Source organism: Pelodiscus sinensis, chromosome 2, assembly GCF_049634645.1.
Source record: "Pelodiscus sinensis isolate JC-2024 chromosome 2, ASM4963464v1, whole genome shotgun sequence".
Lineage (NCBI taxonomy): Eukaryota > Metazoa > Chordata > Testudines > Trionychidae > Pelodiscus > Pelodiscus sinensis.
In genome coordinates this window covers 73,330,391-73,355,020 of record NC_134712.1, presented here as the reverse complement: position 1 = coordinate 73,355,020, position 24,630 = coordinate 73,330,391, and the positions used below count along the sequence as shown (strand labels likewise).

At 42.0% G+C, this 24,630-nt stretch overlaps 1 protein-coding gene across 9 annotated transcripts in view; it reads left to right on the top strand.

Moving 5' to 3' along the window:
• The first annotated feature begins 16,846 nt into the window (after positions 1-16,846).
• Positions 16,847-24,630, top strand: part of LOC102449867 (desmoglein-4-like) — a 29,465-nt gene continuing 21,681 nt past the window's right edge. For 8 of the 9 annotated variants that reach the window (XM_075920783.1, XM_075920788.1, XM_075920787.1 and 5 more), the window contains exon 1: positions 16,847-17,113. The gene's annotated coding sequence lies outside the window, so the exon portion shown is untranslated. The remainder of the gene's footprint in view (positions 17,114-24,630) is intronic. The other variant, XR_012901501.1, reaches the window with a different exon arrangement.

Sequence of the window (24,630 nt, the reverse complement as noted above, 5' to 3'; positions counted from 1 at the left end):
TAGATAGCTTTGTGCATAGCTGGGGTTCCTGTTCATGGGGGTGGGATTCATTGTCCCCTGTGTTCAGATATTGTTCTGCCTAGATGGTGTAATATACTGGCTAGTTTTTGTTTCTCTTCTGAGTGCTAGCTGGAAGAAACTTCCATTTAGAGAGAGGTCAAATCACTTTTAAAAACTTTGGTAATATATTAGCACCCTAAAGTGATGTGGTGAAGGGAGGAGAAGGGCATAGCTGCCCTGAGGTCTAGAGATTTCAAGGGCCCAAGGCTCCCAGCTAGCTCCAGCCCTGCCCCTTTTGCATGAGGCCTCATCCTTACATGATCTCTGTAGCCTCCCCCGCCATATTTTACCCAAGTTTTCCAAAGCTCTGGGTAACAGAAAAAGGAATTATGGCTTCATGAGACATAGTTCCTACCCTATAATGCTCCTAAGTATGGACTAAATCTCTGGGACATAATGGAACCTGATTCTGATGGTAGCCTCTAAGTGCTACTGCAATGTTAATGATAACAACATTAATTTGCTTTTGATGCTCATTATAATATTAAACCAATAACAGCATTTATTTATTATAATACTAAAACAAAATAAATATTTAATACATGGCAACTTTCAGCACTCCTGATGCTCCCATTCACAATTTTGCCTTTAATCCTGACGCTGTTAATTTGCACCTTAGTGCTGACATTTTGGGCAAAGCATTACAAAGACTAACAGTCTGAAAACCTCTGCCAAAAACAAGTGTTGGTATAATCCTGTCCAGCGAGACTAGTTCTTCTAATACCATTGTCTTTATTTTCACGAGTGCCACTTCCTCTTTACTCACATTTTAGGGTCTAATCCCATGAGATGCTGACTGTTGAACTTAGACATATAGGACAGGTCCCTTAAACCACAAACCATGGTATGTAATACAATGGCTCAACTGCATCCCTGGTATGACACTGACTTTTGAGGGGTTTGCAGCAGGGATTGATTTGGCCCTCTGTTGCCAGCTATGTATGAGCGTACTCGCCCTGGTTAAACCATATCGAGAAGCGTTCAAAGTACCGACAGAGGCTGCTATGGAGAAATTACAACATACCTACCTCACCATACCCCAAAGCTGGTCAGGTGAGTTATGACAGTTTATCAGATGTATTGATCCTGCAGCATAATATTGGAGTCAATGTTGCTGGCCTAACAGGGAGAAAGTTTATACACTTTATCTGAATAACCAAGGTGTATCAAGCAAAACCATTGGGGTGGGGAGAATGTATTTAAATTTTGCACTTATGTATACTCTGTCCACTAGCCTAAATGTGCCATGTCTGTTTTCAGATTCCACCTGAACAGCTGTTCTTTATTTAATAGAAAAGAAAACCACAGAAGCCAGTTAGTTTCCTCTCATGTACAGCAGCCGATATCCATAACAGTATGGAATGAAACAGAAACTGTGCTCTGGGTTTTGTTACATTTAATCCTGGGCAAGTAACAACGGCAAAGGTCAATTTATATTGGGATCCATTATCACTGAAAATACCATTTCATCCAGGGCAGATCATCCCAAGGGCTCCTATGGGCCCCAAACAGAATGTGCATCCCACTCTGACACAGTTAACCTTTTTGGCTGCAAAGTGCCTCTCTAAAGATGAGAGGCATACTTCAAAGGCATGATTTCATACAGCTGGCTCTTAGGCTGCCTCTGTAGCTCGTCCCACTGGCCCAGCTCTCATCTCCCCCACATTCATTTCTTTGCTCTGCACTCACTAATAGGCACACTAGTTCTGCTGGCTGTTCCCAGACTCTCTGGCCCTTTGATGCTACAGCTGTTGTTTCCACACCTATCTGGCCCTTCAAAATGGCATCTCTAAAATCTTTACTGACAGCAGGCCTCATGAATTTTGACTAATGTGAACCTAGCTGCCGTCCACAGAGAAGTCTAGCTTTCCAGTGATACAATTCAGAAGTTTGTTGTCCTGGTAAATCAAGCAACACTCAGGCTACGTCTACACAGCTGGGGGGGTTTCGTCAGAAGACAAATCACACTCTCATTTGCACACCTTCTGCCGATCTTTTTTGCGGAAGAGGTTTTGCCAATAAAAAGTCCCATGTAGATGTGTCCATTTGTCGGGAAAAAAAACCTTTTTTGCAAGATCCGTTAATTCCTCAAAAAATGAGGTTTACAGAATCTTACGAAGCGGGGGGGGGGGGGGGGAGGTTTCCAACAAATGGCCCATCTTCATGGGGCTTTTTATCAGCAAAACCTCTTTCACAAAACGGATCAGCAGAAGATATGCAATGAGAGCATGATTTGCATATCTTCTGCCAAAATAAAAAATGGCAGAGTAGACATAGCCTCACTGTTGTTACCTGCCTCCTCTTCTTCCTGGTTACACTAGGAACTCTCCCCCTCCCCCCTTATAACCCATGAGAACAAGTACCTCCTGGCTGGAATAGTGGGCCAGAAACAAGAGACAGACCATCTGGTAAAGAAAAAAGCTCTGTCACCCACTGCAGAAGGAACAGGATAAAAGAGGAGAGCACAGACAAATACCCATAGTCCCCCAGATAGCTGGGAACTTGCAGGATCAAGATTCCCAAACTCCAAATTCTTATATGAATGGGTGTGAGTTAGAAATGCCATAAGTGACATGGATACCAGCCAGCCAGAGTGGAAACAGACAGGACATTCTGAACTGAGATCTGAGTTCAGATGCTTGGTGTCATAGATAATGACAGTGCCTACAAAACTGCCTTTGTTCACTGTCGGTAGTTGGATTTTTTTTTTCTTTCCCCATGCCTCATAAACTGATTAACCCCTGGCAGGCTTTTTAGTGAGTTTGTCTCAACCTGCTGGGGTTAAGGAGGATGAAACCACTTTTTCGATGTCTATCTCTTGTTATGAAGATCTTTGTTCAAACCCCAGATTCACCTGATGTTAGAATTTGGAGCTGTCCCCTACAGATCTCACTCTCTACAGAACTTCAGCAGCCTTGCAACTGATCTGTGACAGAAGCAGCTGTTTAGTGGCTGTGGATACAAGTGAAGCCCTGGCTAGTGAAGCTTTTGAAAGCTTTACCATTTACCTCAGTAGAGCCAGGATTTCACTCCTGGGGTATGTCTACACTACAAAGTTAATTCGAACTAACAGACGTCAGTTCGAATTAACTTTGATAGGTGCTACACTAGCGCTCTGCTAGTTCGAACTTAATTCGAACTAGCGGAGCGCTTAGTTTGAACTAGGAAAACCTCATTTTACAAGGATTAAGCCTAGTTCGAACTAGCTAGTTCGAATTAAGGGGTGTGTAGCCCCTTAATTCGAACTAGTGGGAGGCTAGCCCTCCACAGGTTTCCCTGGTGGCCACTCTGGCCAACACCAGGGAAACTCGTCTGTCCCCCTCCCCGCCCCAGACCCCTTAAAGGGGCACGGGCTGGCTACGGTGCCCGTGCCAGGTGCAAGCCTGCCAGCACCCAGCCAGCAGACCCTGCACCTGGCACGGATCGAGCCACCCACCCGATGCCCCCCAGCCCTCCCCCTCTTCCCGGGACCAGGCTGGCGGCTCCCGGGAGCTTGCCCGGGACCGCAAGATGCGGGCACCCGCCTGGGCGAGTGCAGACATCATGGACCTCGTCCACGATCTCCGCACTAGGCACAGGAAAGTGGCCGGCTAGGGCAGGAGAGCTGCCAGCCTGGCGACCCAGGAACAGGTGTGCATGAAAATCAAGGGGGTCCACTGAGACCCCCGACCCTGAGCCCTGAGCTTACAATGGCCATCCTGGGTCAGACCAAAGGTCCATCTAGCCCAGTAGCCTGTCTGCTGACAGCGGCCAACCCTAGGGACCCTGGAGGGGATGGACCGAAGACAGTGACCAAGCCATTTGTCTCGTGCCATCCCTCTCCAGCCTTCAACAAACCTTGGGTAGGGACACCACTCCTACCCCCTGGCTAATACCACTCCATGGACCCAACCTCCATCACTTTATCTCACTTCCCTTTAAACTCTGTTCTAGTTCTAGCCTTCACAGCCTCCTGCAGCAAGGAGTTCCACAGGTTGACTCTTTGCTTTGTGAAGAACAACTTTCTGTTACTAGTTTGAAGCCTGCTACCCATTCCTTTTCTTTGATGTCCTCTAGTCCTTCTTTATGGGAACTAATGAAGAACTTTTCTGTATCCACCTTCTCCACCCAACTCCTGCTTTTAGAGACCTCTATCCTGTTCCCGCTCCGTCTCCTCTTTTCTAAGCTGAAAAGTCCCAGTCTCTTTAGCCTCTCTTCATATGGGACCTGTTCCAAACCCCTGATCATTTTAGTTGCCCTCCCCTCTCCCAGACTCTCTCTTCCCCTCTCTCACCTCCTTTTCCCAGTCTCCCCCAGTTTTGTTCAATAAAGACAGATTCCATTTTGGAAGACACGTTATCTTTATTTTGTACATCAGGAAGGGGGGCTAGGGAAGGGTAAGTGGAAGGAGGTGAGGGAGGAATGGGGTACGAGCCCCCGATGGGGAGGACTGGGCTGGCTCTGCGGGCTTCTGGGGGTGGAAGCTCTCCTGCAGCCCCCCAATTGCTCCCTCTCCCCAGATGGCAGCCTGTGGCAAGTGCAACCGGGCTGATGGCGGAGTGCTGTGATGTGCCCAGTGTGGGTACTCCGGGCAATCCAAGCCAGGACTGCTTTGCAAGCGGGGCACCCCTGAGAACTGTCTCTCTGGGGTGGGGGTCGGGACCCTTTAAGCACAGCACTCGGCTAGCCTGAGACAGCAGCTCAACGCTCTAAGTCCTCCTCTGATGCCCTGCCGGCACTGCTTCCAGCTATCCTTAAGCCTGGTTCAGGGTCCACTTAATGTGGACATGCTAGTTCAAATTAGCAAAACGCTAATTCGAACTAGTTTTTTAGTCTGGATCCGTTAGTTCGAATTAACGTTGTAGTGTAGACATACCCCTGGATATTATCTACGGTGAGTCATGGCAGGAGCATCTAATATATCTGTACATTGCATGGGAGAAAATCTGAACAGCTGGACAGGCAGTAAAGCTGTGAATTAGCAAGTGTGGCTTCAGCAAAGGTTAAAGTACCGTAACTATATGATAAACACTGTCCTAGAGGAAGAAGTGGCAGGCCATAGCTTCCTGGGGATTTATGGGCTGATGTCAAAGGGTATGTCTACACTAGCTCATTAGTTCGAGCTAGGTAGGCAAATGAGGGCAAGCAGAGTTGCAAATGAAGCCCGGGATTTAAATATTCCGGGCTTCGTTTGCATGTTCCCGGGCACTGCCATTTTTAAATCCCCCTTAGTCTGAACTAACTGCTCGCGGCTAGATGTGGCAGTTAAACGTTAATTTGAACTAACTCCTTAGTTCGAATTAATGTTTAACTGCCATGTCTAGCGGCGGGCAGTTAGTTCGGACTAAGGGGGATTTAAAAATGGCAGTGCCCGGGAACATGCAAATGAAGCCCGGGATATTTAAATCCCGGGCTTCATTTGCAACTCTGCTTGCTTTCATTTGCCTACCTAGCTTGAGCAAATGAGCCAGTGTAGACATACCAGACTTATTCATTTTTCTTTCATCACTGCTTACTTCTGACATCTGGCTGTGAAGTAGGCATCCTAAAGTGAGTAACTGTGCTCAGATTGCTATAACCCTTCCAGAGCCTCACCCCTCCCTTATGTTCATCACCACACCTGGTATGTATGATTTCTGCAGGCTCTTTGTGGCGGGGAGTATGGCTTTCATTGTCTGCTCAGAAATGCCTAATGCACCTTTAGGAGCTGAAGAATTAATAATAATAATTAATAATAAGTTAATCAGCTGAAATGGAATGAGGCCTCTGTAAAGAATGTCTAAACATTGAAATTGCAACCAAAATTGCAAATGAAGCATGGGATTTAAATATCCCGTGCTTCATTAGCATGTTTCCAGCCGGTCACCATTTTAGAAATTGACTAGCCCGAAGTAACTGCCCGCATCTACACACGGCAGTGAAACAGGATTCTGAATTAAAGCCCTAACTCGAATTAGCTGTTATTCCTCCTGCAATGATGTTTACCAGCTAATTCTAGTTAGGGCTTTAATTTGGAATCCCATTTCACTGCCGCGTGTAGATGCGGGCAGTTACTTTGGGCTAGTCAATTTCTAAAATGGCGACTGGCCGGGAACATGCTAATGAAGCGTGTGATATTTAAATCCTGTGCTTCATTTGCAATTTCAGCCGCCCTCATTAGCCTCCCCAGATTGAACTAGGGGGCTAGTGTAGACATACCCTTACAGAGTTTAAAGAGAAGCTAGATAAATTCATGGAGGTTAGGTCCATAAAAGGCTATTAGCCAGGGGATAGAAATGGTGTCCCTGGCCTCTATTTGTCAGATACTGGAGATGGATGGCATGAGACAAATCACTTGATCATTGTCTTTGGTCCACCTCTTCTGGGGCACCTGGTGCTGGCCACTGTCGGCAGACAGGCTACCGTGCTAGATGGACCTTTTGTCTGACTCAGTACGGCCATTCTTATGTTCTTATATCATTTACCATATGTAGAGTTCCCTCAGACATGGAGTTCACCAGTGGGTAACAGACACTTCCCTCTGAGGTACTCTCATTAAGCTGTGATTAAGTCACTTTCATCTGTGTTTCTGGGCACCTCCCTCCTGAAAGGTGATGCATTAGGAATTTTGAAAGGTGTGATCTTGCACCATCCAGCTTTCCCACTAACTTGAGTGAAAGAAGGTCCAGGCTGTAAGTGCTGGTGTGAGACATTTTCTGTAATCTAGAATGAGGCATGAGAGCGTATATGCATCTTTCACAAGCGGCAATCCTGGTTTTGTGGTGTCCTATCAGACCTGTCCTCCAGCAAGGACATACAGTCTGTTTGAAATTTTCTATCAGTCCTGTTGATCTGACCTTTATAATGAAAGAACAATACGCACGTAAGCTGTAGAGAATGGCCAATCAACTTCTTTTGTGTGTCTACATCTCCTGACAGGGTCATCCTTAGGCATATGCAGAATATGCATTAGCATAGAACATCACTAAATTTGGGGCACCACTTTACTCAAATTAGGTAGTGCCCTATGCTGAGTAAGCCTACTGCTAGTCAAGTGCAGTGCTATCTCTAGCAGCCACAATCCTCTGTTCCACCTCCCAGCCCCAGAAGCCCAATCCTCAACCAGCCAGACCCTCTCTGCTTCCTGGCCCCAGCAACCAAATCCTCTGGACCCCTACTTCGCTTCCTGGACCCACTCCACCGCCTGGCCCCAGAGGCCCTAATTAGCTGGCCTGCAACTCTTCCCCTTCCACTTGTCACCCCCCCCCCCTCCACACACACACACATACCAGCCTTCCTGCTCTGTTCCTTTCTCCACAGCTCCTCCTCCTTCCCCCCCAGAGTTGCTGTTCCCTCCCTGGTGGGATATGGGGGATGTGCAGGTGTTTGGAGCTGAGTAGAACACCAGAATTCGCATGGACAGTCCTGTCTCCTGAGCTTTCTGAGAACAATCCACCTCAAATATGAAGAATTTATTTGCAGTAAGACCCAGGAATCATTTTTACAATTTTGGAGACCTTATAATGTTCCATTTTGTACTGAGTTACAGATAACTCTTTTCATTTATCCCACAAGCCCTTTGGAGGGACACATTTATCTCTGACAGTTGTAAAACTTGCTAACCAAATATAAAGCCTGAAAAATCATATAGTGATATACTGGGTTAGATTTTCAAACACTAAATTAATTTTTTTCCACCTAACATTTTCAGGGAGAGAGATCATTTTGATGTCTAAGTTCCTCACTATACATACAACTCTTGTATTTAGATGTCTAAAGAGCCTTCATTGTGAATGCAAATAATTGTGAGCTCAAAACTGTGCCAGGTTGAATCAGGCTGCAACTCTGTTTCTTTATGAACAAATATTCAGAATATTTGGTTTTAGAAGGCTGTGTATTGGGTCTTGTTCTTAAATCTAATTATATTAAACAGACTATATAAAGCTGATTTATATTGTACTAGCAAATAATTTTTGAAAGCACCAAAAGCTAGGTCTATGCTACAAAGCCTATGCTTTCATAGGACCCTACGGAAGGCACGACCTACACATTTTTCTGATAGTGTAGAAAGACTACCTTCCTGACTGATGTAGCACCTTATAGACTAACGGATGTATTGGAACATAAGCTTTTGTGGGCAAAGACCCACTTCATCAGATGCACCTGACGAAGTGGGTCTTTGCCCACGAAACCTTATGCTCCAATACATCTGTTAGTCTATAAGGCTATGTCTACACTAGCTCATTAGTTCGAGCTAGGTAGGCAAATGAGGGCAACCGGGGTTGCAAATGAAGCCCGGGATTTAAATATCCTGGGCTTCATTTGCATGTTCCCGGGTGCCGCCATTTTTAAATCCCTCTTAGTCCGAACTCCGTGCCCGCGGCTACACGGGATATTTAAATCCTGGGCTCCATTTGCAACCCCGGTTGCCCTCATTTGCCTGCCTAGCTCGAACTAACGAGCTAGTGTAGACATACCCTAAGGTGCTACAGGACTCCTTGTCGCTTTTGCAGATCCAGACTAACACGGCTACCCCTCTGATTCCTGACTGATGCTTACTATGTAAACAGAAGCACTTTTCTTCTTATAGTGGGGTTGAGCTTGGCATAGTTAAGGGAATGGTCTTTTACATACCCTTGACCCACATACCTATGCCAATATAAATTTAAAATGTAGTCAGAGCCTAAATAATTTAGGAGCTTAAAATCCTATTGGAAGTCAACATGTCTTAGGAACATAGAAACATTAATCTTAGGGATGGGAAAGACCTGCAGCACTGGTTCTCACAAAGAGTGAGTCATAAAGTACCAGTGATCTGCATAGTGCTTTCTGGTGATAAATAGTTATTTTGAGATTCCAGGAATGGGTTGGGAAGAGAGGTGCTTCCTGAGAACTATACCGTTTTCTTTATTAATTACTCTGCAAAACTAAGGGTATGTCTACACTACCCCGCTAGTTCGAACTAGCGGGGTAATGTATGCATACCGAACTTGCTAATGAAGCCCGGGATTTGAATTTCCCGGGCTTCATTAGCATAAAGCCGGCGCCGCCATTTTTAAAAGCCGGCTAGTGCGAACCCCGTGCCGCGCGGCTACACGCGGCACGGGCTAGATAGTTCGAACTAGCTAGCCATTCCGAACTATCTGTACACCTCGTTCCACGAGTAAGGGAATTCAAAGGGAGTATGTTCTCCCTTCGACTTCCTGCAGTGTGGACAGTGCCAAAAGTCAAGTTAAGGTACTTCAACTTCATCTATACAATTAACATAGTTGAAGTCGTGTATCTTAGTTTGACATTATCCCATAGTGTAGACATATTCGAGGGCTTTTTCCAGTCTAGTGTTAAATTTCTCTAGTGTTAGGACTTCCATTACCTTTCTTGTAGCCTCACTGTAGCGTCCAACAGTCCTCATGGTTAGGAATTGTCATAGGATCGTCGAATCCTAGGGCTGGACGAGAACTCAGGAGGTCATCGAGTGCAGCTCCCAGCCCAAAGCAGGACCAACTACAACGGAATCATTCTGATATTCAGCACACATCTTCCTGTTCCTATGTTTATTCCGTTACTTTTGGTTACACTGGTTTTTTTGGAACACCCAAAACAATTGCCCTGCCTTGTCATATCCTAACCAGCACCATCTTCGTCATTTATTCATATTTAAGTCCTATAATTTCTCCTCTTAACTGAGTCTGACCACAACAGTATTTAGGCGCACAAGAATATTTGAGTAAATCCGCAAGCACAAGCACTGTTACAGAGTCCCACAGCTATTGCAGCTGATGGTTGCTGGCAAAAGAGGCAGCCACTGCCCACTACAGTCCTTGCTGAGCAGGTGGCCTTCTCCTCACCTGTCTCATGCATGTGAGATGCAGGGCTCAGCAGGCAGGCAGATGAAGGTGATGTGTAAAGCGCTGCCATCTGCTTATATTCACTTCTTGGCAGAAGCAGGAGTTTCCTGCTGTGAGATGGAAAATTAGCATTTTTCTTCCACCTCTTTTTGGCCCCCTACTAGCTCCCATTCAGCCTTTTGTTTCTTCCCTGCCCAGTCAGATAGCCGGGGTTAAGGAACTCTGCGGGACCTGCTTATTCCTTTTGCATCAGTGAGACCTCCCTAGACGTATGGCCTCTAAGCACCACAGTGCATAGGGTAGGATTGCCAGTGAGACTAATCTAATACCATTCAAAAAAAAAACCTTTAAAAACAATGAATAGTCTAGTAGCACCTTAAAGACTAACAAAACATGTAGATGGTATCATGAGCTTTTGTGGGCACAGCCCACTTCTTCATATGACTGGAGTATTAGAAGTCCAGATCCAAGAATAAATAAGGGAAATGGGGTGGGGGAGGAAAAAAAAAAAGGAGACAGCAAATAGACTGTCCAAGTAGTTACAAGACACTGATAAGAACAATTAGCACCTCCATTGTTTGGATAATTTTGATAATCCAGTCATATGAAAAAGTGGGTTATGACCACAAAAACTATACTGGGTCAGACCATAGGTCCATCTAGCCCAATATCATGTCTGCTGACAGTGGCCAATACCAGATGCCCCAGAGGGAGGGAGCACAACAGATAATCCTCACATGATCCCTCCCCTGTCACCTACCTTCAGACATACAGAGGCTAGGGACACAATTCCTACCATCCTGGCTAATAGCCATTGATGAACCTAACCTCCGTGAATCTACCTAATTCTTTTTTGAACGCTGTTAAAGTTCTAGCCTGCACCACATCCTCTGGCAAGGAGTTGCACAGGTTGGCAGTGTGCTGAGTGAAGAAAAACTTCCTTTTGTTTGTTTTAAATCTGCTGCCTATTAATTTCATTTGGTGACCCCAAGTTCTTTTATTGTGGGAATAAGTAAATAACTTTTCCTTATTCACTTTTCCCATACCAGTCATGATTTTATAGATCTCTATCATATCCCCCATTAGTCTCCTCTTTTCTAAACTGAAAAGTCTAAGTCTTTTTAATCTCTCGTCATATGGGACCTGTTCCAAACCCCTAACCATTTTTGTTGCCCTTGTCTGAAACTTTTCCAATGCCAATATATCTTTTTTGAGATGAAGCAACCACATCTGTATGTAGTATTCAAGATGTGGGCGTACCATGGTTTTATATAAAGGCAATAAGATATTTTCTATCTTATTCTCTATCCCTTTTTTTAATTACTCCTGACATTCCATTTTCTTTTTCTACTGCTGCTGCACACCAAGTAGATGTCTTCAGAGAACTATCGACAATGACTCCAAGATCTTTCTCTTGAGTAGCTGTAGCCAAATTAGCCCCCATCATATTGTATATGTAGTTGGGATTATTTTTTCCAATGTGCATTACTTTACATTTGTCAACTTTAAATTGCATTTGCCATTTTGCTGCCCAATCACTTAGTTTGGTGAGATTTTTTTGAAGCTCTTCACAGGGTGCTTTGATCTTAACTACTTGAGCAGTTTGGTATCATCTGCAAATTTTGCCACCTCACTGTTTACCCCTTTCTCTATCATTTATAAATAAGTTGAATAGGATTGGTCCCAGGCCAGACCTTTGGGGGACCCCACTAATTACCTCTCTCCATTTGGAAAACTTACCATTTATTCCTACCCTTTGTTTCTTACCTTTTAACCAGTTATCAATCCATGAAAGGACATTCCTTCTTATCTAATGATAACTTACTTTACTTAAGAGCCTTTGGTGAGGGACCTTGTCAAAGGCTTTCTGGAAATCTAAGTACACTAGATCCACTAGAACCCCTTGTCCACATGTTTGTGGAGCCTCTCAAAGAATTCTAGCAGATTAGCAAGGCACAATTTCCCTTTACAGAAAACATGTTGACTTCCCCCAAAAAATGATATTCATCCATGTGTCTGACAATTTTATTCTCCACCATCTACATGTTTTGTTAGTCTTTAGGGTGCTACTAGACTATTAGTTGTTTAAGTTTTTCCTGTTAGAGACTAACTTGGCTACCCCTCAGAAGCTAGTACTATTCAGTCAGCTCCCTCCAGGGATTATCTTCCTAGTCTGTGCTGTGATGCAACTGCGTGTGTGAACAAAATCCATATTTCTGCCTTTTTGTGTGTATGTCATATATCACATTAAAGATCATTTTGATTTTGTGGTCCCATCTGTCAGGAGGATGGGCTTGTCAAATTTCTGTCACAAAGTAGCCTTGTGATTTGGATTTCTTTGTTTAGGATTGCATTTTCAAAGGGACAATCTCTTTTTTTTGCAGGTGGAAGCAATGATCCCAACATTTTTGAAGATGCAAATCTAAGTGTGTGCGCTTTTAACTACAGTATTGATGGAATAAATCAAGTATTTAGAAGCACAAGCACTCAGATATGTGTCTGCAGTGAGCTGCCACAAATATGCAGGCAATAATTTTGTGTTTCCCACAAGTAGGAAAACCAGTCCTTTCCCACAAATGGGTCTTTAATATGCATCTCCTTTTCTCTTACCCATTTATAAAGTGCTTTCAGAACATGCTTTGAGAACATCCACATAAGTGTGTTGTTTTAGTAGTAGTTGCATTATCAGCCATGTCTTTCAGCATTAATGTTTTCCAAGTGTAAGCAGGATCTGAAGGAATGAATCTCTTATGGGTAGCTAGAATGGAGGAAAGACCCTGGGTGTGCCTACGTAAATACAATTTACTCCTCCTTTGCTTAGATTTTGTTAGTTATCGAGCAGATAGAATGCTATTTTGCTCATTGTAATCAACTTAATTTGTGACCCAACACCAGCTATGTTTGTATTAAATGCAGGGATAGTTAAAATATAGTTACCAGTGTTTGTAATGTTGTGGGAATACAGAAATGCAGGACTGTGCTAAATTATTCCAAAGGAAAGGGCTCACAGTGAGCAGAAAGAAGCTTGCTAAGCAGGGGCTTGATTTTCAGAGCTCATTGAGAGGGAGGAAGTCAGGGAAGGTTATTCAGGTCAGGAGACTGTATAGCTTCCCTTGCCTGGACTGGTTTAACCTGTTCTCCTCTACACTGTTCTAAGAAAAGAGCTCAATAGGCATAATTAAGAGCCCCTTTCTTATGTAAATTGTGTTAGAATGTGTGTTTATTCTACCCTGATTGCTAAGAATTGAAATAAGGAACTGAAATCACTTGAGACTGATGGGCAGAAGTCATAGCCAAGAAGTGGATGGTAGCGGATGGTGACTGACAGCCAGCAGGGCGGCAGCAGAGAGATGCAGATGAGTGACCAGCATGGTGGCAGAAGTATGACAAGTGGCCAGCAGGGCGGCAGCAGAGCGCAGTAAGCAGATGGATGGTGAGTGACCAGCAGATTGAGTAAGATGGCTCTTTACCTCCTTATCTACCCACGCTGGGAGACAAACTCTGCAAATGCACCTTTGAATTCTAGGTCTGCACTGACTAAGGGCAGCAAATCTGAGTGGGGAGCAGAGAAGGGTTGGGCACGTGAAGGGGACATTTATATTGCAGGACTTAAGAACCTGAGAGGTAAAGAACATTGCCCAACCTACTTGGAATAGGACTTTCACTCATAGTTTATGTTTATTAACTCTGTTTGTGGTATTTTCCCCCAAATTAATGCCAAGTTATTTCCCTCCCATGTTATTGAAAGTTTCTTTTCTACACTCAGACTCTGTGCTTGCAAGTGGGGAAGCATTGCCTCCCTACGGCACCCAGGGGTGGTATGTTAATTTCCCAAGTTACTGGGTAGGGGTTCAAGTTCTGTGTTGGGTGGATGGAAAGGAACCTATAGATTTTGAATCTAGCTGCTACTGGCTCCACCTGGCAGAGTGTTACACAAGTATCTCCCTGTCATTGAATTTCCATGATACAATAGAGTTGTACTTCCTTAGACCATGGCTGAATTGAATTAAAACAATGGATTAATTACTCTTTTATTCGGCTAGAAATAAAACTAGCATGAAACCCCATGCAAGTTTGCTTTCAATGAAAACATTCCACAAAGAGAAAGGAAAGACTATTTTTTAAGCAAGTTAGTTTATACAAAAGTATTTGTATAGCATGATAGTAGGGTTATTCCTGTGGTGATGTGCAAAGAGGCAGAAAGCATACAAAATCTTTATTCCCTTTTGCAACCAACAGCATAAACAGAGATTGGTCTAAGTAATTACATCAGCATGTCCCCATGGGCTTATGGTCAATGAATCAAGGGTCCGTCTATCCCAACCTCCATCCCTCAGTGGCTAGCAGGTATGTTGCAATGGCAAATACTGGTTGACAGAGTTTGTCTACACTACCACTTACGTGGATGTAATGGATGTTGCTCAAGGCAAAAGGACACAGACTGACCCTTTTAGGTATGGCCTATGTAGGAGGCCATATATTGATTACTTAAGCATTCCCAGTTGTCATTATGAGTGTTGGTAGGTTCTTGCCCCAGCATTAGGCCCAGTATTATGTGCAGAGTTGCAACACTCAGGGTATGTCTACACTACCCCGCTAGTTCGAACTAGCAGGGTAATGTAGGCATACTACACTTGCAAATGAAGCCCGGGATTTGAATTTCCTGGGCTTCATTTGCATAAGCGGGGAGCCGCCATTTTTAAAACCCCGCTGGTTTGAACCCCGTGCAGCGCGGCTACACGGGGCTCGAACTAGGTAGTTCGGACTAGGATTCCTATTCCGAACTACCGGTACACCTCGTGGCAAATACTGGTTGACAGAGTTTGTCTACACTACCGCTTACGTGGATGTAATGGATGTTGCTCAAGGCAAAAGGACACAGACTGACCCTTTTAGATATGGCCTATGTAGGAGGCCATGTATTGATTACTTAAGCATTCCCAGTTGTCATTTTGAGTGTTGGTAGGTTCTTGCCCCAGCATTAGGCCCAGTATTATGTGCAGAGTTGCAACACTCAGGGTATGTCTACACTACCCCGCTAGTTCGAACTAGCGGGGTAATGTAGGCATACCACACTTGCAAATGAAGCCCGGGATTTGAATTTCCCGGGCTTCATTTACATAAGCGGGGTGCCGCCATTTTTAAAACCCCGCTGGTTCGAACCCCGTGCAGAGCGGCTACACGGGGCTCTAACTAGGTATTTCGGACTAGGATTCCTACTCCTAACTACCGGTACACCTCATGGAGGAGATGGCTTTTATAATATGTTAAGCTCAGGCTACTCTGTCTAAAGCATATTCAGTAGAGGTTTCTTCCCCCTTCCTTATTTGTATTTCTTCATCCTACTAATATTGGGATGCCTTTCTCCTATAGGTTAGGAGAATTTGTTGCCATAGCCCTTTTGTGGTCAGACAGCTGCATGTTAGCTCGTTGGCTGGTATTGTGGTAAATTGCAACAAAAATCCCCCATACCCAATTTTTTTCAGTCCTCCAAAATTTGGAAGTTTCTGTTGAACTGTTTATCTGTGCCAAATGTCACTCACTTCCTGTGAAATCCTGCTGAAGCTAATGTCTTACAAGATACAGGTCTGTTGGTTCTTTGCATTACAGCTGAATATAATAAAGGCAGGTTATAATGAAGGCAAGACAGTGGCTTGTGTCTTTCAAGTAGGAATAAGAGATCCTCCGGAAAAGGGCTTATTTTCCGGAATCATGTCTAGACTGGCGCTTTTCTCCGGCTTATTCCCAAGCCGGAAAAAAGCGGCAGCCATGTAAATGCAAATGCCGCAGGGGATATTTAAATCCCCCACGGAATTTGCAATTCCGAAGTCTACATTAGAATCCCTTTTCCGGAAATGGGTGCCAATGTAGACATAGCCAGTGAGTATAATAAAGGTACCAATAAGAGCACTGAGTGGCACTGGAGCTCATGCTGAGCAATTCCCGAGATGCTGAGCACTCTCAGCTCCAATTGAACACATCTGAAGAGATTCTGAGCATGTTGCAAACCAGACCCATTATGCCTCAGGGAGTCAGACTTCTCCCAGAATTCCCAACGTGCTCAAGGGGCACACCCCCTGCACAATCTCTTTGGAAACTGGAAGGTTTGGAAAGAAAGTGGAGCCATCTCCTCCACCTTCTTTTTGTCCATTTTGGGATGTTTTGTGCACCTACGGGTGATGTCTCTTCAATCTGTGTTCCTACATGCTATTTTGGCCCACCCCAGAGTCAGGCAAAAAGAAAGGAAAGTTTGAGGCTTCCTTCTCTCATACACTTGTGCAAGGGTCATTGTCTAGCCCCAGCTGAGTTCCAAACCACCCTTCCTTGTCCTTCCAGAAGAGTTCTAGCCATGGCCCACAGGATTTCTGTTTCAGGGGAAGTGCTGTGCAGCCTCTCTGCTTCCAGTTGGTTGCACCAGGATGGAAATAACCCATGGCAAGAAAAAGGATAGTGTCAAAGCACAGCAGTTAATAGGATCATAAGGGCTTTGTTTCTTATCCTAGATACTTCTGGTATTTTTATAACCCTAAAAATAAAGATTTTTATCAAAATATAGTATGATCTTGTTTATGGCTATTCAGTTTATTTTTTCCTAATAGCACATATGGTGTAGATAGGTCTGGTCAATGTCTGGCCCAGAAGACAGCTATTTGGTTTTATTCTGCTGTATGAAATGGATATATATTTTCAGATGAACTCGTCATTTGTTAAAGTTCAAATTCTTTACAATAATATTCATTATGTGCCTTTAGTCGACGGACAGAAAGGAAAAAATCTCTCAATTGCATCTGAAGTGATCAGTTACCATTTTAATTTGTTCTCCTGGCGTAAGTTGTAATGTATTTGGTATCGTCCCTGTAAAGCTTGTCTTCTCTCTTTAAAATGATCTCTTTGGTATCCAGCAAAGGGGTTTGTTGCAATAAGAATTAAGGTGTGTCTCTAAGCTTGTACCTGGAAGCAATAATGATGTTGTTCAGTATTTCAGGTGAGACCAGCCCAGGATTTTTGGGTGGGGAAACAGACTCTGTTATACGCTATCTTCAGTGCTTCCTTCAGAGGAAAGCAGAACCTCTCCCAAGCTAGGGTGAAGAACATCTAGCCAGTGTCTTTTTTACACTGGCACCAGACAGAAGGAGGGAAAGGGAACCGGAGTGTAACAACAACTCATTTGGACTTGTATCTAAGAATAATCAGATTCAATGGATTGGCTCCCTTATAGAACAACTGCATTTCTATTCATTTTAATGGTAAGTAGAATTTTAAAATAATATTTGTAAGCTTTATGTTAATATCAAAATCTTTTTCTGCAGAGGATTACATTTTCTGCTGTCTCCACTTTAACTATATTGAAACTCATATTAATCAAGGCAGTATTAAACATTGTGCATTAGACTCTAACCATAGCTCATTTTTAACTGAATCTTTTAAAAAGTTTCTGCAAAAAAAACCCTCTGATTTTAATTTTAATGTTAATTTCTGAGTATAATTCTATACATTGGACAGCTTTGATTGTTAATACAAGATATGTTTATAGTCCTAAATATGTCTTAAGAGGCTTTTTCATTATTATTAATATTTGTCTTTGTTCAGTTTAAGGGGAAAAATCCAGAATTCTTTCAAAAAAATCATGACTAGGATTATTTCACTGTAGGTTTCTGCAGTGTTGTGGGTATCACATGTTTGCCTAACAAGCAAAAGGTCCCTCGTTCAAAAATGTTGGTTCTTTTGTCTCTGTATTGGGGGCAGGAGACTGGACTTGATGACCTCTCTAGATCCCTTCCAGTTCTATGATTCTATGATTCTAGTGCAGTAGTGTTCGTGTATAAAAGTAGAAAATAAAGAAACCCTTACAATGGAGATGATGTTCTGTTACTAGGTTTATTTTTTTATTATGGGGGAGAAGGGGCAGGAGGCAGAATAGTGATGTAAGCATCAGGAAGTTGAAACTAATTAAAAAAAGAGAAAAACTTCAACAACAACAATAGTGTAGTAGCACCTTAAAGACTAACATCTTTAAAACAGAGAGATATGAAAGAGGATCACAAAGGATTCTGTGATGCTCTGTTCTGGCATTATACTTTATTTTATTGGCTTGGGGGTTGCTTTTCATAGTTCATCTTGTATTTCTACAGTGAAGGACAATTATAAGACCCTAAAAACTACCACAAGTAGAAGTCCTGTACAGGAGTTTATTTTGTGGTGTTTGTTTCACACACAAGCTGTACAATGAAGTGTAAATATAATAACTTTTTAAATGCTACTACTAAACTATCCAGAGGATTATTGACATAGAATAAAAATAGTGGGGCTTCCTTTGGGAAGATTAAGCAAACTTTAGCTCTTAGCTTTTCATTCAGTAAAATAGATCTAATGAAGAGGGGCAGCTGCAAAGTAACTAATTTTGATTCTTGGCACACAAAAAAAAGGGTTCTGATTCAGATTAGTTTCTGTTTATTTCTTGTAGCATACAGGCCTCTTCTAGGTACGGAATATTGTGTGCCATATTAACAATTTTAGCCTTTTGTTCAATATTATCAGTATTAGGTGTGACCTGGTTAATTAAATTACATGGTAATAATTATTCTTCATACTTGGATGGCAGTACAAATAAACTAGAGGGCTGTGTCTAGACTGGCCAGTTTTTCCAGAAAATCAGCCGCTTTTCCAGAAAAACTTTCCAGCTGTCTACACTGGCCACTTGAATTTCTGCAAAAGCACTGACTTCCTACTGTAAGAAATCAGTGCTTTTTGCGGAAATGCTATGCTGCTCCCGTTCGGGCAAAAGTCCCTTTTGCACAAAACTTGTGTGCAAAAGGGCCAGTGTAGACAGCTGAGATTTGTTTTCTGCAAAAAAGCCCAGATCGCGAAAATGACGATCGGGGCTTTTTTGGGCAAAGGTGCATCTAGATTGGCCACGGATGCTTTTCCGCAAAAAGTGCTTTTGCGGAAAAGCGTCTGTGCCAATCTAGACGCGCTTTTCTGAAAATGCTTTTAACGGAAAAAAAAAGCATTTTCCGTTAAAAGCATTTCCAGAAAATCATGCTAGTCTAGACATAGCCCAACTATACTATAAACTACTGTCCATTCAAGTACATATTTTACAGTAGAAAAATAATCTTTCAACACTGCATTTTTTAAATGCATAATTTTACCATTGTATTGTGACTGAGTGAAGATTTCAGTTTCAATTAGGAAAACTGAAAGCTTATGTAAACACTCCCCACATTTTGGCAGGTGTTAGCTGTATGGAAGTTCATTATGCAAAGAAATTAACTTTTATCTTTGGAACATGGAACACGTCCTTCTCTTGTCAGAGGACTGGTCAAATGTTCATAGCTGGAATTTAAATGAATCTTATTTTAATTCAGTCTCATAGTAATTCCCAAATGGATAAGAAAAAGAGTCCTTTAGTGCATATGGAAATGGCGAGATTAAATAAATTTTAATAATTCAGTTTAATAAATGACATAAAGCCTGCATCAATCTGAATGCCTTTTTAAATTAAAGCCTTAATTTATGAGAAACACATTGAGCTCTGCAACTATTAAAGTTTTGGTACATATTTTCCCATTCATAGGCCTGATTCTGCAACTTTTACTCACGTGACTTCCAAGGTCATTACTTGCTTGAGTACAGGGTGTAGAACTGGATTTTGTTTTCTTGTAGCTTCAGAGGCATGTTTTGATGAAACGGTATGTTTGATTCAGTATGACTCATCTCCATCCAGCTATCATGTGATGGTTAGTTTATAACAATCTTAAATTCATCATCTCTCTTGCTTGACCACTTTTTCCCATTTATTTTCTTCACTTTCTCTTCTGACTGCAAAGATACAGGTTTCATTAACTACTCATAATTTCTACAATACATTGGAAACTGAAGGTGACATTTATACATGCTAAGTTTTCCCAATGTATTGCCCACTGACATTAACAGAAGTTACACTCCCCACAGCAATGACAGCAAAATAAGGCCCAAAGTTTCAGTCACTTTTAAATGTTTGTATTCATGAAACTAAACACTTTAACATGTTTGTCATCAGGATTTTTTCTCCTTTATTATCACATAAATAATACAGGCAAAACCTTGTAGAAAGCTTGTAGAACCTTCCTTTGGATATGCATGTAGAATACCCACTGAAGCCAATGGAAGATGCAACAGGTATTTAAGGGCAGAATTTAGCTTTGGGATCTTAAGCCAAAGTTTTCAAAGTATCTGAAGTTAAGTACTTAAATCTACATTTAGTCTTCTAAATAAAAGTGGACTGATATTCAGAGACGCTGAATGGAAACTATAGATTGTAAGCACCACTGGAAATCAGAAATTTTTTATTTAGGATCCTAAACATGGATTTAAGTATCTAACTTATTAAATTCAAGTTTGGAAGAACAACTTCTCCTTAGAACTTTTACTCAGGTTAGTTCTCCATTCATTTTTTGGATGGTTAATGCCAGTTAAGAAATGGAACCATGTATAATTTCTATAGGGCTTACCTTGTATTATTCATGTGACAGAGGAAAACAAGTCCTGATGACAAAGTGATGACAAATCATGCATCCCCTTAAAAAATGAAACTATTTGATATCAAAAGGGAAACCAGTTAGATAACAGCAATGAGAAATATGCTTTTCTGTTTGGATTTAAAGCTACTACATGCTTTATTTAAATAAGTAGGGAGGGAAGATCAGGCCGAAGCTTCAACCCTATTCCTTAGTAGTTAGCATACAGTGGCTGGGATTGGTTTTTCTGGAGCTGAGTTACAGAACTATGGAAACAGACATTCATGAAAGGGTGTGTTCACATAGACTTTTACTCAGTGAGAGTGTTGGCTGAGTAAGAAGTGCAGTATATGACTTAAAGTGCTGATGCAAACGAAACCACAGTGGCCCAAGGATGACTAATATAATGAGTGTGAGTTCTCTATACACCTCCCAACAAGATCAGCAAACACTCCCCTTGACTTCAAAGAGTAGAATCAGGTGCTATAGAATGATGCTGGGAACCAGAGCCAAAAAAAGGAGTTATGGGCATGTTCAGTCATTTGGAAGTGAGTAGGTGGAGGAGGGAGGGTTCCAAAATTGCATATTATAATTTTGCTTGGCAGTCAGTTAGTGATTAGTGAATCACTGTAAACTGCTTTGAGGATGCAAAATGCTATATAAATGCTAGGGGCCAAATTCTGCTCCCAGCTACTTCAATATAAATCTGGAGTAGCTCCAGTGACCTCAATGGTGTTTTAATATATTTTTCTCCAGTGCCAGTGGCCCAGGTCTTTCATATTATACAACTGAATTGCAAATCTTTGAGACAGACAAAACATAAAAATGTTTAAGATGGTCCTAATTAACAGGACTTTTTGGCATTGCATGTCCGCCTCAGTCTAGCAAATGCGTCCCTCAACTGCCTGCTCACTCTACTATGGACCTTCTCTTCAGTGTGAATCCTCACACAGGCTAATGGTCTGTGAAAGGACAAAAATTGTGATGCTGTGCGAAAGGGTACCAAAGCTCGTTCCATGAGCCTTCCAGCAAACCTGTCAAGTTTGTCTCTTCACTCAACTTTCCATCTGCCCCAAAATTCCAATAGCATACCTCATGCCAAGTTCTCGTATAGTGGTAATATTATATCTTCCACACAACCTTGTGATTATATATTTTGAAGGAATTCTATTGGATAGCTTAGCATATGTCAACATATGGAATACACATGAAAATGCTGAGTCTTATAATATATATATTCCAAGGCCATTAACTCTCATACACCTTTCTGGGACAATGAGGTTGCTTGCAAGCCAGGGGAGGATTTCATCCTAAGGAAGCACTAAGATCACCAGCACAGTCTCTTTGAGTGCCATTTTAATTCCCAAAGAAGCTACACAGAAGCTCTCCCAAAGGAAGTCCCTGCTAAAAGACACTGAATCAGTGTAATGTCTGGCAGGGTTTTTCATCGTGCCCTTTGGGTGGTGTAATTTGTTTCATGCTGTCCTGCCGGTAGGTCAGCTCTGCACTGACATTGAATTAGGCTTGTGACTGTCAATCAGAGCGCAGCCAAATGTGGGCAGAGTATCCTCCCCTTCTCTCACTAAGTGGGTAATAATAATTCCCTAGATGTACTTTTTTAGATTAGAAGTGAGGCTAAAGCTACTTGTCCAACATGTCTCTTTCTAAAAAGCCTATTTGCCTATGTCGTTATCCTTTCATCGGGAATACTTTTCTTGTCAATTTAGGTCCAGATTTTTCCCCACATCCACCTTACAGTGAATAGTACTTACTCTGTGAACAGTCTCAAGGCTCTATTCAGTCTACATTCAGGTGGCAAAATCTGCCCCATAATCACTTCTCTTCATTTTGCACTAATGAGGTGGGGCCAGACTATAAAGCTTACTGAGCAGTATCTGGTCACATTGGCAGTCCCATTGATTTGAGTGGGATTACCTGCATGTTACTCTTTTTGGAACTGGCGACCAATGCAAATAAAGGGTTTACAATGTAGTGAAGTAGAGTCCAGTGGACAAAATTGCCATTTGTGAACCTCATTGCCTTTGGAGAGAAGTGATTTTTAAAAAGAAAAAAATAACTACAAATGGCATCCAGTGATAAGAGTTCATGACCAGCTTCTGACAACACACTCATTCAATAATCTTTGGAGGAAAATGTTTATAGGAAGGATGCATGAATTAAAATTAGCACATATTACACAGTAACTTCTGTTACAACCACAACTTTTAATCTTCCACAACACCTGGCATGAAGCCCATTTGTTTAAAATGCACAGCTAATGAAACTGTGGTGAGTTGCTGTTTAGTACTACATATTCCTATTGAGAAACAGACTTGGTAGCAGGTATTCAGGGAAGAGAAGGCTATCAATGATAGCCAAGGAAGATGAGAAAAGAAAAGGTCTCTCGCATTGTTGGGCCTTTTTCCATGCTGAATGGAAATAAGGAACCAATCCTGGATCAGTTCACATTAGGAGTCTTTTCTCATGAAAGAGATGCAGGATCAGGGCCTAAATCCATAACTGACACTGTGAACTGATAATTTTACTGTATCAATTGCACTTTTTTACTATATTGAATGATATACTTAACTAAACAAAGTTTCCTTTCAAATTTTATATAAAAATGCCTCTTTCCTCCTGATTTTTTTTATTGTCTTAAAGCAAATTCACATTGGGTCTGACCCTACAATCGTTATGCACATGAATATTTCCTTACTTAGTTAGGGTCTGATCCAAAGGCCACTAGACTCCATGGGAATCTTTCCATTTCCTTCCCTGGGTGTGCCAGCCAGAGCATAATCTCTTTGGCTACGTCTAGACTGCAAGCAGTACTTTCGAAAAAGCAAGCCGCTTTTTTGAAAGAGAGCACCCAAGCAGTCTGGATGCTCTCTTTTGAAAAAGCCCTGTTTGCATTCAAGAACGCCTTTTTTCGAAAGAGCACTTTCGAAAAAGGCGTTCTTCCTTGTGAAATGAGTAGTACCACCATCGAAAGAAAAGCCGCGTTCTTTCGATTTAATTTCAAAAGAATGAGGCTTTAGTCTAGACGCAGGTGAAGTTTTTTCGAAAAAAGGCTACTTTTTTCCAAAAAAACCTGCAGTCTAGACACAGCCTTTGACATTAATGGAACCTCCATATGAGTAATAACTTTCCATGTGAAGAGTGGCATAGAGTCTAACCTAATATACTTAAACAAAGCCAGTATATTGGCCCATGCTTGGACTTCGGCATGAACTTAGCAAGAACAATCACAGCCTTTTTACCAATAAATCTCTTTTAAAGCAAATCCAGGACCCTCTTTTGTAGTCCTGTGTATGAGAAACGCAGTCTGACAGAATCAGATCATTTTAATCTAATTTTGTTTATGCATATTTAAGGAAGAGGTTTTAATTTTAAAATTTTAAAATATATTAGAGTACTAAATTATGAAGAAACAATTACGATATATAAATTAAATTTTCAAAGAAAATGTTTGAAAAATAGTTTTATCCTTCAGCCAAGGATAAAGCTTAGAATTTTGTTTCATGATACCAGGAGTTGAAAACATCACTAATGCTGAAGCAGAACACGGTACTCAGTTTTAGAGGTTAAAAAGTCTCAGAGCAGTAGCCGTGTCTGTAACTTTAATAACAACAAGTAGTTCTATGGCACTTTAGGTGTAATTGCATAGCTGAAGTTGAAGTACCTTAACTAAGTTTTTGGCACTGTCCACACTGCAGGAAGTCGAAGGGAGAACTTCAACTTCCCTTACTCTTCAACTTCCCTTACTCTTTGTGGAAGCAGGACTACCAGCATCAGCTGGAAAGCCCTTTTCAGTTTGAATTAGCATGTCTTCACTAGAATCACCAAGGCTAAGTCTACACTACACCCCTCTGTTAGCAGAGGGATGTAAATAAAGTATATCGAAAGTGCAAATTAAGCGGGGCTGTGTTGTTTTTGATGAAAGTGTGGGTAGGATCTGGTCATAACAGCTTAGTTCTGTATTACCTGCCCAGCTAATTTGACCCAGTATGTTTAGCATCTCTCTCTCACAACCTTAATGCAGATCAGTGCAAGATGTAACCATAGCTGTTTTTTTGAAATAATGGGCAGCTTGTGTAGACACAAGATAGCTTTTTTGTGATACTGGAGGTATCCCGAAATAGCTGTGCAATGTAGACGTACCCTTAATGTTTTACAGAAAGAGCAATTCGGTTCCTCTTGAAGGATGGAATAAACTGTATTTGCTTTTTTTCCTATTGTTCTCTGATAAGAAATGATGGCACTAT